The following is a 14,483-nucleotide window of genomic DNA, read 5'->3' as shown; positions in this document are numbered from 1 at the left end:
TTCCCACTCATACTTACTGCCAGGCTTTCTTTTACTCTTCTATACCCCACCAGGTGCTTTTCCTTTCTTGAACACACCCAGAGCGCTCTCCCACCCTTATGCATAGACACGTTTGCTCTTCCCATCATTATGCACATCCCTAGGTGTTGTCCTACTCTTACATCACCAGGCTTTCCACTACTCTTAAAGGGACAGTCTACTTTATTGTTTTAAAAAGCTAGATAACATCTTTACTACCAGTTCCCCAGCTTTGTATAACCAAAATTTATATACTTTATAAACTCTAAATATTTGTGTGTTTCTATGCCCATGCAGGCTGCCTCTTATCTCAGTGCATTTAACTAGCTTTTTAAAGCTAGCCAGCGCTAGTTCATGTGTGCCATATAGAACATTGTGCTCACACCTGTAGAGTTACTAATGGGTCAGCACTGATTGTTTAAAATGCAAGTCTGTCGGGCGTGGGAGGTTCCGGTTCCGTTGGGAGGAGCTAGCGTCGTAATGGTGGAGTCTGGACGCTAAGAGCTCGAGACAGGAAAATCTTCCCTTCCATAAGCCCGTTGTTGGAGTGAACCAATACTTCCTAGGGCAATTGCATCATATCGGTGGTGCTGGTGGCGGAACGGCGGAGCAAGCAGCGCAACTCAGCTGCATGAGTCAGTCCCCTAAAAGCCGAGTACTGTATTGGAGACAACACAGGTCTGACCTATGACCCAAAGGCTGGAGTGAGGGCGCGGGATTGGATACTGTGCCCTAAGAGATATCGCTGGTAAAGAGCTGGTAAAGAGCTGCAGAGCAAGTGTGGGGGCCAGACATCGCCAAATAGATCTGCGAGGTGAATCAAAGAACAGGCCTCAATCGCTGGAGCATCGCTAAACACAGTGCACCGCTCAGGCGGATAGGAGTGTTGCGCTGAGCGGAGGATTAACCCTGGCCGCGAACGAAAGGGGCGTTGGATCACTACATACACAGCTCTCCCTGCCATCACAGGAGATCTAGTGACAGCCGCCTGAAGACAACCCAGTAGTACTGCGAGGTACAGTAAAGCCTGGTCCAGTAAGGTTTTTGCACAAAAGAGAGGAAGCGGACATTTCCAAAGTTAATACGCAGATCTGGTGGACATATGCAAGTATACGCAAGTATATAAAAGAAAAGATAAGAAATGCTTTGACCTACATGTCTCTCCTCTGCTTTGCTTTTTCTTTCCCCCTATCCTTCCGGACATATCTGGCCTGTATTTTTTTGTTTCCCTCTGAGCTGCTGGAACTATAACTCAGGTCTGTTGCCAATTTTTGTCCATTCTAGAGAGCGCTAAATATAAGGCAACACGTAACATTCTCTGGACTTTCTCATTGTGGCATTGGATACGGGGTTAAAAGACAGAGGAAGAGGAAGATAGGAGGGAAGAGCAGTCCTCCCTGGAAAGTTATAAATATAAATCCACAGTCCTGAAAAATTTAGTTTGAGAGAAAAATGTAATGGTTTAGAAAGTCTAGATATTTTACAATACAATGTTTGTTGTCTAGGAGATGTGTTTGGTTAAATAATATAGCCGGAGGTATTGGCAACAAGGTAAAAAAGTTATATGCAAGAGAGCTGAGTGCCTAAAGTGAACTAGGCAAAAACAGGTTGCTTTTATTTTTTTGTCTGTTTCTAGCCTAAATATCAAACTGATACGCTTTAAACTACTTTTCAAATTGATATGTTAAGTTAAAACATGATGTAAGGAGTTATTACAAGAAAAATTTTAGTCTCAGTTAAAGAGATGGATGGGTGGTCAGGAGAACAACGGGTGATTTAAACTTAAAAGGTTGTCACTTCACATAGGTTTGCTTCACAACCAAGGTTTTTTGCTGTTTTTTGTTGGTTTTTTTCACTTTTGTTGTTTTATTTGAGGGGAAGAGGGTTAAAGAGGGAGAAGGAGGAGAAAAAAGGAGAAGAGAAAGGGAAAAAAAAAAAGAAAAAAAAAAGAGGAATAGTATATACAGGTTTACTATTTTAGACAAACACACAACACAACCTGTAAGCACAGACACACAAAGTTTATGGTCATATTACTCTAAGGTAAGAGTTAAAGAAATCACAGTCACAGAATTTTAGCCACTACACTGTACATGGATAAATTTATCACGCACAATAAAAGTCACTCCCTGGCCATGCCTCCCAGGCAAAAAGATAAGAAAACAAGGGTTTCAGATACTCACATAGAAAGTACTCCTGAGCCGATAATGCAAAAAGATGATATTCAGCTCTTAGTATCCCAGATGTCTGAAATTTTCCTGCCTCAATTTGAAATGCTTAAAAGCCAAACAGCTAACATAATGACAGAACTTAAACAAATTAATAGCCGTCTCACAGAAGTTGAAGACAGAGTATCTAGCAATGAGGATATAATTTATAAGCAGGAAAAAATCATAACAGATAATAGTAAGACACTGAGTAGGCTACAAGATAAAATCCATGAGTTAGAAGATTGATCAAGACGTAATAACTTGAAAATTATAGGTTTACCAGATAAGGGCGAATTTCCAGACTTAATAACCTTTGCCAGTATTACCCTACCCAAGGCACTGGGTATCATATCCAGTGACACGCCAATCTTAGTCGAAAGGGCACACCGGCTGGGTATGCCCAGAGACAACCTAAGAGATAAGAATTACAACAGGCCGGTCCTCGTAAAATACTTAAATTATCAGGATAAGAATAGTATCCTGAGGGCATACAGGAAAACAGCAAAGTTAGAAATTAATCAAAACAAATTATTGCTCTTTCAGGATTTTTCCAGTGACACGTCAATGAAAAGAAAAGAGCTAGCCCCCTACTGTACCAGGTTAATTAATGCCGGCATGAAGGCTAGATTAATATACCCTGCAAAGATAATAGTGGAGGAAGCGGAGGGCAATGTTACTCTGGTTAACACAGAAGAAGTGAGAGACTTTTGTAAAACTAGGCAAATAAGGTAAAACAAAGGGTTAAAGAAGAGACCTTAATTGATTATAATCTTAGTTTTAGGGGCCTTATGTTGTTTTATAAATAATGTGGAGGTGCTTGTTTTTTTTTTTTTGTTTTTGTTTTTTTTTTGTGTTTTTTTTGCGCTTTGTGTTCTCTCAGGAAGTAATGATAGAGGGAAAATGGCAAGGATATAAAAAATTAAAGGGCTACTAATAAGATGAGGAAGATCAAATTTATTTCATGGAATGTAGGAGGGATAACAACCCCCAAAAAAAGAAAGCTGATAATTAGGCACTTAGCTAAATTTAAACCTGATATTGTCCTATTGCTGGAAACACACTTGAAAAACACTGAAGCTCAGAAACTCAAATGCAACTGGGTAGGACAAGTAATAGCATCAGACTGTTCTAGGAGGAAACGGGGGGTCGCTTTCTTATTTAACAAAGATTTGGAATATAATATCCGAGAAAGTCAAATAGATTTTAATGATAGATGGATAATTTTAACAGTGGACATTAAAAAAATAAAATATGTAGTGTGTAATGTATATGGGCCTAATGTCAAAGACCAACTATTTTGGAGTGACATGACGGCAAGATTAATGCTGAAAGAGGATCCAAATATAATTCTTGCTGGAGATTTCAACTTAACCCCTATACCATCATTAGATAGGTTGTCTCACAGACAGAATAGAAGACCTATGCAAAATTCTCAAATATTTTTCCAAATATGTGAAGAACTAAGTTTACACGATATATGGCGGGTGCAGCACCCCGGGGGAAAAAGTTTTACTTGTGAATCTCAAGTACATAGATCTCTCTCGCGCATTGATTTTTTCCTAGTCTCAAATGCTTTATTGCAGGAGGAGATATGTACAGATATCGGTGAAATTATAATATCAGATCATGCTACAATATTTCTGGAGGTAGGGGCATGTGATCAATATATACGGGGGGGAAACAATTTTTTTTTTCCAAAGCATATGATTAATGATGGATCCTTCCAAATATGGATAAAAAATAAATGGCGCGAATATTGTGTTAACAACCAAGAGTATGCTAATAATTACGAAATATTTTGGGAAGCAGCCAAAGCATATCTAAAGGGAGAGATTAAAGTATATATGATTACTTTAAAAAAAAAGATTATAGCTCGCGAGATTCAGTTAACAAAAACTGTTGCTAGGGCGCTTCACAACTATACAAACAACACTCTAAGGAAATACTGGCTAGAATATAGAAAGGCCAAACAAGAAAGAGACTCGTCTCTCTTAGCTAAAATGATAAAGCAAGAAGCCAGAGTAAACTCTGCTTATGGTGGTAGATATGGTAAATCAGTGAAGTATCTGTCAAAGTTAGAGAAAGTCAGGAACCGGAAGAATATAATTGAGAATGTGATAGTAGAGGGTCAAAATTACACACAAACCGAAGATATTAGTAAAGCTTTTTATGGATATTATAAAAATATATATGCCTCGAAAGCTATAGATAAAGAAGCCAGCAAGACATTTTGGACCTCTATTACTTGTCCACAGATTACTGCAGATCAAGTGAAGGGATTGAATTTGCCTATTTCCCCAGACGAGGTCATAAAAGCGATAGAGGCATCGAAATTGGGCAAGGCACCTGGACCAGATCAAATACCGGCCGAGTTTTACAGGCTCCTAAAATCAGAAATTGTTCTTATTCTAACTTGTTTATTCAATGAATATTTTATGGAGGGAAAATTAATGTCAAGGTTTTTCTCTGCGTCAGTCATAACACTTATACCAAAAAAAGATAAAAATTTAACAGATCTAGGGTCATATAGACCTATCTCCTTGTTGAATATAGATTACAAACTGTTAACATCTATAATAGCGAATCGTCTTAAGGAAGTACTCCAAGAAATTATCCACCAAGACCAAGCGGGTTTCATGTGTAATAGATCACTTACTAAAAACATCAGAAAAGCATATACGCTAATAGAATATTTTTGGAACAAAATTAATAAGGAGAAAATAACATACCAAGATGATATTGCTATGGTTATGATTGACGCGGAGAAGGCATTTGACTCCATAATATGGGATCATTTATATGTGGCCCTGACAAAATTTGGCTTTACAGGAAAGCTGATAGAATTTATCAAAACTATATACAATTATCCAATTTCCTCAATAGCGATTAATAATACCCAAACTCCTTTTTTTAAAATGGAGAAAGGCACACGTCAGGGTTGCCCACTGTCCCCCCTTTTATTTAATTTGGCCATTGAACCCCTGGCAATCTATCTACGCCAAGAACTCGAGGGGATAAATATAGGCGAACAGAAATTAGTTTTGTCACTCTATGCAGATGACCTATTACTATATTTTAAACATACATATAAAAATATTCCCATAGCGTTTGGTGCTTTAGAACTATTTAGCAAAATCTCAGGCTATAAGGTAAACACAATTAAATCCGAGATATTATGGATATATAAAAAGAAGGATAGCAGGATCCAATATGATCTAAAAGAGGTCGAGACTCTCGGATACCTTGGGATTATACTACATAGAGATCCAAACAGTTGGTACAAACTTAATTTTACTCCTTTTTTTACTAATATTAAAGCTAAACTACAACGTTGGGCATTACTTCCAATTTCTCTTTCAGCTAAAATCATAATGATAAAACATATCTTGTTCCCACAGATATTATTTGTAATGAATAATCTCCCTCTATTTATTAAAGCAAAAGATATTAAAATATTTAACCAGGCCTGTGCTAAGTTCCTTTGGAATAAGTCAAGACAGATGATTTCGATTAAAAAACTATCTCAACAGAAGGAACAGGGTGGCTTAGCTCTCCCAGACATTAAGTCATATAACTTAGCTATCTTGGCACGCTATGGGATAGACTGGCTGCATGATGGCAAGGCATTGACGAATTTTAGTCTAGAAGAGACTATTATATACCCGTTTTCCTGTAAAACAATTCTACATTGTGTTAGTGTCCAATTACCAAAAAGTATAAAATTGTACACCAGTATTTATAATGTAGTTAAAGCCTGGCAACTTCTTTGTTCTCGGCTTAAGATTAATTTCCACATATCATCTTTTCTATTGATCAGAGGAAATCCTGAGTTTCCACCTGGGTGTTCTTATAAGCCATTTAGAGAATGGGACAATAAAGGGCTCTCTAAGATAACACAGCTCTTAGATGAGCAAGCCAATATAAGAACCTTTGAAAGTATTGTCAATGAATTTAATCTGTCCAACAAACATTTCTTTGCCTATTTACAGCTACGTAATTTTTTGAATAAGAAATTACAGCTTGGAAACTGGTCGGAATGTTTTGCTGAAATTGGAGGGTATATAAAGTTATATAAACAAGGAAAACACTCTATTTCGCTCTTATACAATATCTTGCTGGCTAAGCAGGGTCAATTATACTCTGAGCAACATATCTCTCATTGGTTGAGATACTTTGAAGGAGTTAATCATGAGTTAATTAAAAAAAAGTATTAAATGGTTGGTGAAAGCGCCCCTTCGTTCCTCCTGGCATGAATCCCATCTAAAATTACTCAATAATGCATACATCTCACCGAAAAGATTAGCACAGTGGTCGCAGGACAGTATGGGCCTCTGTTATAAATGCTCTTTGCCCTGGGCAGATCTGTTACACTGTTTTTGGTATTGCCCGAAAGTGTGGCAATTCTGGCAGAAAGTTAATTTTTGGTTAAACAAGCTGGACTAGGAGCATTCTATTTCTAACCCAAAAATGATTGTTTTCTTAAATCCAGAAGGACACAATGCTGACCTGATTAATACAATTATACTAATTGTCCGCAATCTACTACTAAAAAGCTGGAAACACAGAAAAGCCCCCTCTTTCATTAGATTTTTGGTAGCTGTAAAACAACAGATTATTTTTGAACAATATAATATTTCTAAAATACATAGCAAACAAATTCAAAGATTTTTTAATAAATGGACCAAAATTATTCAAACATATCCGCTTAACATACAGTATATTCTTACTAAAGAGTTACATAGAACAGAATATTTTGAAGGCTTAATTTTGAGAGAAGTGTTCCCAGTGGCATGGTTCTGAGAGCTTATAGCGGGGGAGAGGTAACAAATTTAATAATTTTTTTTTTTTTTTTATTATTATTTCTTTTCGCTTGGACAAGTATGCATATAAACCAAATTAATGTTCTGTATGACGTACTGATCATCTGATCCCTTATTATGCATGTACCTTGATTTACCCTGCGCGGTGCACAAATATGAGCGAATGTGCTCTTTTGTTACTTTTCACCTTTTTCTTCTGTCAAAAATTAAATAAAACATTTAAAAAAAAAAAAATGCAAGTCTGTCAAAAGAACTGAAAAAGGGGGCAGTCTGCAGAGGCTTAGATACGAGGTAATTACAGAGGTAAAAAGTAATTTGTTGTGCACCCTGGGTAACGCTTGCTGATTGGTGGCTAAATTTAGCCACTAATCAGCAAGCTCTACCTAGGTCTGAATCAAAAATGGGCCAGCTCCTAAGCTTACATTCCTGATTTTTCAAATAAAGATACCAATACAACAATTGATAATGGGAGTAAATTAGAAAGTTGCTTAAAATTGCATGCGCTGCCTGAATCATGAAAGAAAAAAATGTAGGTTTTATATCCATTTAGAGGGGGGAGTTGCTGGTACCAGGAGCTGAGTGGCCTATTTGAAGTTAAAATAAAGACTAAAAAACTGGTGTTTTCATTACTTTATCAGGGGTATTGTGAATTACTTCCAGTTAAGTTTTTGTTGATGCAGTTTATTTTTTTTAATAAGTCAGTTGGGAACTTGGGAGACATAGTTTTATAATTGTTCATCTTTACCCACAATCTAGATACATTTTTAAAGTTCACTGTTTCCTTCTCTTTGTTTCTCTATATATATATAAAAATAATAAGAGTATTACATGATACTTTTTTTATTGGACTAACTATACATTTATAAGTTGACAAGCTTTCGGAAGAGTTCCTTCCTTCATCAAGTCTGAAGCAATACTGACCAATTCAATGGAATTTACAGATTATATCTTAAAACACAGAATAGCTAAGAAGACAGAAAGTGCAGGGAGAGGAGGAGGTGTCGTAAAAATCATGAGGGGGGCTTAGGTAACAGGCAGACAGTGTCCAGTGTAGGAGAACAGACAGGGGAAATATATAGCTTTACATAGAGCATATACTGACAAAGTTATATATCAACATTGAATCAATATCTATAAAGATGTGAAATTGTATATACAGGGGGAAAACAAAAGTTAAAAGAAGACAAAAGTGTGGACATAGGCTTACCTGCGTACCTATGTATAAAGAATGTGGAATATACAATGTAATTGACTAAATAAAAGTACATTACAAAATATTTTGATAATGTGTTAAGAATCCACATTTAGTCCAGAATTAAACAAGTTTAAGAGCATTATCATTTTCATTGCAAAGGTTTTTCTTTCCATGGTGTTTTTGAAGTTGCCTCTGAGAATTTTGATTTTGGAGGTTTTGGATGGAGTGGTCAGGTTGGGTGAAATGGTGACCAACAGGGGTGTAGTATTTTGTTTCACAGTGGTTTTCGATTGAGTGTCTGTGTAAGTTCATCCGAAGGTGCAATTTTTGGCTTGTTTCTCCAATATAGCATCAGTACTGTCTAAACTAGGATTATCATTCTGTCCAAGTACAAATCTTCTATGACAAAAAAAAAAAAATACCAGCACTATGGAGGACTACAATGGAAGGAAAAAGAACACAATCTTCACACCTGCACCAGGACGCAACACAAAATTGTACAGCTATATTGAAAGCTTCCGGTTGAGAACTGCATCTCTGCTCAACACACAGCAGAACAAAATAATGTATAACCTCTCACGCTATAAAAAAAACTTAAGAAATAATGAAACTATTACCATTAAGCCTGCGGACAAGGGAGGAGCAGTGGTGATCATGAATAAACAGGACTACATTACAGAGGGAAATAGAGAATTATCAGATCAAACTTATTACAACAAACTGGAAAAGGACCCCACCCAGGAATACACTTTGCAACTTAGAAAACTAATTAAAACATTCCCTAAACACACGCAACATAAACTGGACAAAATGGTGCCCTCTAACCCTAGCATAGGGACATTCTACATGCTCCCAAAAATCCACAAACCAGGAAACCCAGGAAGACCAATAATAACAGGCATGGACACTCTGACTGAGCAAATATCTGGCCTAATGGAGAATATTCTTAAGCCTTTAGTTATTAACACCACTAGCTTTATAAAAGACATCACTGATTTTCTTAACAAAATCAGTCAGATAACAGAATTGCCAGAGGATACTATACTTATGACAATGGATGTGTAATCCCTGTACAGCAATATTCCACATAAAGATGATATTGATGCCTGCTTAAACTTTCTTTCCTCCGACAGCCCTAACCAGACATATAGTGCTTCTACAGTCAGTAAACTTACAGAATTTATACTTACAATTATTTCATCTTCAACCACTCCATCTACTTACAAACCATGGGAACAGCCATGGGCACCAAAATGGCACCACAGTAAGCAAACCTCTTCATGGCTGACTTAGAACAGAGATTCCTAGCCACTCACCCTCACAAACCCTTCAAATACTTTCACTACATAGATTATATTTTCATCATATCGACAGAAGGAGAAAAAAACCTTGAACATTTTCATAAATCATTTAATCTATTTCATGCATCAATCAAGCTTAAAATTTACTTTTCTAGAGACTGTGTCAGCTTCCTGGATACAACAATATCCATCACAAATGCAAACTGTACTCATCTGTATACAGGAAACAAACAGATAGATGCAGCTACCTCCACAGCTCCAGCTCCCCCCCCCCCCCCCCAATCACATTAAAAAATCCATAATCTACAGTCAGGCTGCAAGATACCACAGAATTTGCTCAGATACCAAAGACCGTGACAAACACCTCATCACACTGTCCCAATCATTCAGAGAAAAAGGTTACAAAACAAGGGTTATAAATAAAAAAATTAACTCTGCCCTCAATACTCCACGTGAACACTTACTACAATACAGGGAGAAGAAAAACATATCACCTATCCCACTAGTAGTCAAATAAAACCCTGCTGTGGAAGGGATACGAAAAATTATAAAAGACATACAGCCACTACTCCTAGAGCAGAGCTTTCCAAACTTTTCACCTTGGTGACACACTTTTTAGACCTACATCATTTCGTGACACAGTAAATCAGTTGTACTAGCAAAAAGGAGGTTAAACTAATTTGTTGTAAGAGATACGGACACATACATAAATGATATAATAACGAAATGTATTTACAAGTAACAGTATGTGCAAGAATTAAAAAAAAGTTTATAATAACTACACCAATAACTACTTACTATTTTAATGGGATGTATGAGGTTGATGGGATGAACACAATTTCTGAATAATTGGTGAAATATTAGATAAAAATACATTTCATCATCAAGCATTTTTAAGCTTCCACTTCCTATCCATATATCAAGAGCAGGAGCAGCAACGCACTACTGGGAGTTAGCTGCAAAAAAAACCCATTGACTTCTGATCAGCGTTTAAGCTGCCGCCCTCAGAGCTCGGTGAGTCCGATTGACTACTGCCCGCGCTGCAAACACACTGCTGTCCCACTCACTGACTACACATGCAGTAATGAGCCAATTAAGGCATGCAGTCAGGAGCCAATGTTCCGCCAAAGCCGCCAATTGGAATAGTTTCAGTTCCCACTGAGCTGTGCCAATAGGTTAAGATGATCTGTGACCCCCTAGGTATCAATCACGTGTCAACCATGTGATATGCGTAGCAGGCAGGCAGAAAGTCAGAAACCCAAAACATTTTTTTACAAAAATTACATTTAAAAAAATTTGTGCTGAAGCAGGAACACACCTACACACTGCTGCCGACACACTAGTGTGTCCCGACACACAGTTTGGAAAGCACTGTCCTAGAGGATCCCACACTCAAACAAATCTTTCCAAAACCCCCAATCCTGGCATACAGACAACCACCTAACCTAAAGCAGAAACTGGTACATAGAAAGCTACCCCTTGAGAAAAAGAATACTCAGAATGGAACCAAGTGCTGCTATAAAGCTCTCTGCAAACTGTGTCAACACGTTTGTGAAAGCAGCACATCAAATCACAATAATAAATCCTATAACATTAAAGGGGCATATTCATGTATATCTGCAAATGTGGTATACATGATACATTGCAATGCATGTGAAGTGGGATGCTATATTGGAGAAACAAGCCAAAAACTGCACCTTCGGATGAACTTACACAGACACTCAATCAAAAACCACTGTGAAACAAAATACTGCACCCCTGTTGGTCACCATTTCACCCAATCTGACCACTCCATCCAAAACCTCAAAATCAAAATTCTCAGAGGCAACTTCAAAAACACCATGGAAAGAAAAACCTTTGAAATGAAAATGATAATGCACTTCAACCTGTTTAATTCTGGACTAAATGTGGACTCTGGATTCTTAACACATTATCAAAAAATTTTGTAATATACTTTCATATACTGTAGTCAATTACATTGTATATTGCACACTCTCTATGCATAGGTACGCAGGTCTATGTCCACACTTGTCTTTTTTAACTTTTGTATTCCCCCTGTATATACAATTTCACATCTTTATAGATATTGATTCAATGTTGATATAACTTTATGTCAGTACTGTATATGCTCTATGTAAAGCTATATATTTCCCCTGTCTGTTCTCCTACACTGGACACTGTCTGCCTGTTACCTAAGCCCCTTCATGATTTTTACGATACCTCCTCCTCTCCCTGCACTTTCTGTCTTCTTAGCTATTCTGTGTGTTAAGATACAATCTGTAAATTCCATTGAATCGGTCAGTATTGCTTCAGACTTGATACTCTTGCAATACTCTTGTTATTTTGATATCTAAATCTCTGGACTAACACGACTACTCCAATCAATATATATATATATATATTATATACACCCATGCAAGTAAGACTCTGCCCTCCTGGGACAACCACCTGAGATACAGATTAGAACAATGAAGCCTCAGGATTTTGCAAAACGTGCAAAATTTATTAACGTTTCAGGGATTACACTCCCCTTCTTCAGAGGAAACAAACAATATCTTAAACACTCTTACTTAGGGTAAAAAACAGTGATTACCTCCTACCCTTCAAACAGAGGGGAGGAGGTAATCCCCAAAACGTCAATAAATTCGGCACGTTTTGCAAAATCCTGAGGCCTCACTGTTCATTATATATATATATATATATATATATATATATATATATATATATATATATATATATATATATATATATCTACACACACACATACATACATCACTACTTATAATGAACAGGCAAGAGGAAAAATCTATTATTATGATTTATTTCGCGCCTACTGCTGTTGAAAGACATATACACACACGTATAGTAAAAGTAAGGCCATATCATGTATGCCTATAAGTGTGACAATAATTCAGGAGCTACTGGGACAAGATTTCAGTCATAAAAGATAACAAAAAGGTCTTCTCCACGAAACGTCACCTGTGCAACGACTACAAGATATAAACTAATATTGTGGGAAGAAAGATGCTGCAAACATATCAATCGCAATATTGTGAGGGCATAACTGACACACACTTCATGCTCGCCTTGCAAATACAAACTTACTCTGTGCTTTCCCGGTAACACTATTTCCACGCTGGTTGCGCAAAAGACTACAACTCCCAGCGTGCATTGCTCACAGCAGAGCTCTACCTAAGTAAAACCACTGTCATATTTAACGAACATTTTTTTTTTAAGTATTATTCTTTACTAGTTCCCCGGCCTTAAATATAAATTTGCATTCAATTAAACAGAGGTTTTTTGTTTTTTTTTACCTGGCGTGAAGCTGTTTTGGTTTGTCAGACAGAGCCTGGGTTTCCGCTCACGCAGCGCAAACAGGAAAAGCGGCAGAAGCGCGGAGCATACAGGGAGTTGTAGTTTGCCCGCCTCCTTGTAGGCAAAGAGACAACAACCTGAGAGGTGAGTGTATAAAAAATTGGTGACCAGGAGAGCTGCTAACCTAAAGGGCGAGAAGTGTAATGCCTCGCAGTAGAGTACCTGAATTGTTAGTTGAAGATGCCTAGAGTGACAGGTAATGAATATCATGGAGAGGATCATGGTTCTGTTTAAGCGCATCCGTCCCTGACTGTTTAACTCCATCGTGTACAGTTATGGGGAGGCTAAGATTGTGTACACCTAGAGCTGCATTTTAACTGCCCATGTATGCATTAGTTTATTTATTGTTGTGTTATAGTTATATTTACCTGTAATAATCCATAACTTTTCATGGTAAGACAAAAAAAACGAATTGTGTAGCTCATACCTCGTCACACGCAGGTGCTACTACCGTACTACCATAACCTATGAGGTTTAGGCTGCACAACTGTTCTGGGCCCGTAAAAAAATAATCTTTATTAAAGAAAGGTCAGTGCCCCCTAATGTTAAACATAATTAAATGCTGCTGCTCATGAGCGTCTAAGAGGTTAAGCACCTGGAAGATGCAAGTGTCATTTGTGGATCCTCATTAGCTTCTGATTTGAGCGTACACACCACTAGCTTGTCAGTCAGGGTATGCAAATGATGCTGATATGAGATTTAAAAAATAAATAAATAAAAAGGTATTTTAATCCAGTTTACACTGCATATCTTCTTAGTGACCTATGCTGGATCTATTGAGCTTTAGCATAGTTTGTGCAAGAAACATATATATGATGTCTTCTCTATAGTGAACTGGTTTGTCCATCTTTGCCATAATCTATATAAAACATTCTATTCCTCAGACCCAAATTATTCTAGCTGGTCCCTTTAATTGTATGTATTAGTGTCCATTCACTGCATGTATTCCAATCTATTTGTGTAATATGCACAGTATATACAGTATACATACATGTGTAAATACACTGGCAAATCGAATATGTTCTGACGATCGCAGGCTGCTGCCTTACTATAGTCATGGATCTGGCCCCCTAAAGTATAACCAAATAGAGCAACTGCTAACTTGATTGCTCCAGAGCAACAGCTTACCTGTGGTAAGTGTCTGAAGCGTCATGCTGAGAGAGAAAAGCATGACTTAAAAAAACACCACTGCCTCTTCCCTGCTTTCTACAGGTGACAGCTTATAGTTTGTACATCAGTGACCTAATGGCATCTTATTCATTCCTGGGGAAGGTGGAGGTCACAGTAGGGTGTTGATTTTTCATTCCTAATCAGGTTTACACAATCCCTGCGGAATCAGGTGAATGCAGCAGAAAGGAAGTTTGAACGTAGGCACACTCTTCTACAAGGAGGGAACTTCACTGTATCCTGGCAAATAGGGGTATGCACAGCACCGTAATGTGTGGGAATTAGTGCAGGCAAGGTGAAAAAGTATTTCAAACCTCATATTTCCCACTCTAAAAGGTGCACTCAGGAGAGAAATGTGGGAACTGGGAAATCCCAGACATTTGTATGCCCGGTTCTG

At 37.5% G+C, this 14,483-nt stretch overlaps 2 protein-coding genes across 3 annotated transcripts in view; one reads left to right on the top strand and one right to left on the bottom strand.

Annotated features, from left to right (window-relative positions):
• MRE11 (MRE11 homolog, double strand break repair nuclease) overlaps positions 1-12,925 on the bottom strand; it is a 1,042,570-nt gene extending 1,029,645 nt beyond the window's left edge. The window contains exon 1 of one of the 2 annotated variants that reach the window (XM_053708610.1): positions 12,859-12,925. The gene's annotated coding sequence lies outside the window, so the exon portion shown is untranslated. Of the gene's footprint in view, positions 1-12,651; positions 12,696-12,858 lie in introns of those variants that run through there. The other variant, XM_053708611.1, reaches the window with a different exon arrangement.
• Positions 12,912-14,483, top strand: part of ANKRD49 (ankyrin repeat domain 49) — an 83,624-nt gene continuing 82,052 nt past the window's right edge. The window contains exon 1 of the mRNA XM_053708613.1: positions 12,912-13,003. The gene's annotated coding sequence lies outside the window, so the exon portion shown is untranslated. The remainder of the gene's footprint in view (positions 13,004-14,483) is intronic.

Source organism: Bombina bombina, chromosome 3, assembly GCF_027579735.1.
Source record: "Bombina bombina isolate aBomBom1 chromosome 3, aBomBom1.pri, whole genome shotgun sequence".
Classification (NCBI taxonomy): Eukaryota; Metazoa; Chordata; class Amphibia; order Anura; family Bombinatoridae; genus Bombina; species Bombina bombina.
Note: the sequence above shows the minus strand (reverse complement) of the source record. Positions and strands in the feature narration are given on the sequence as shown.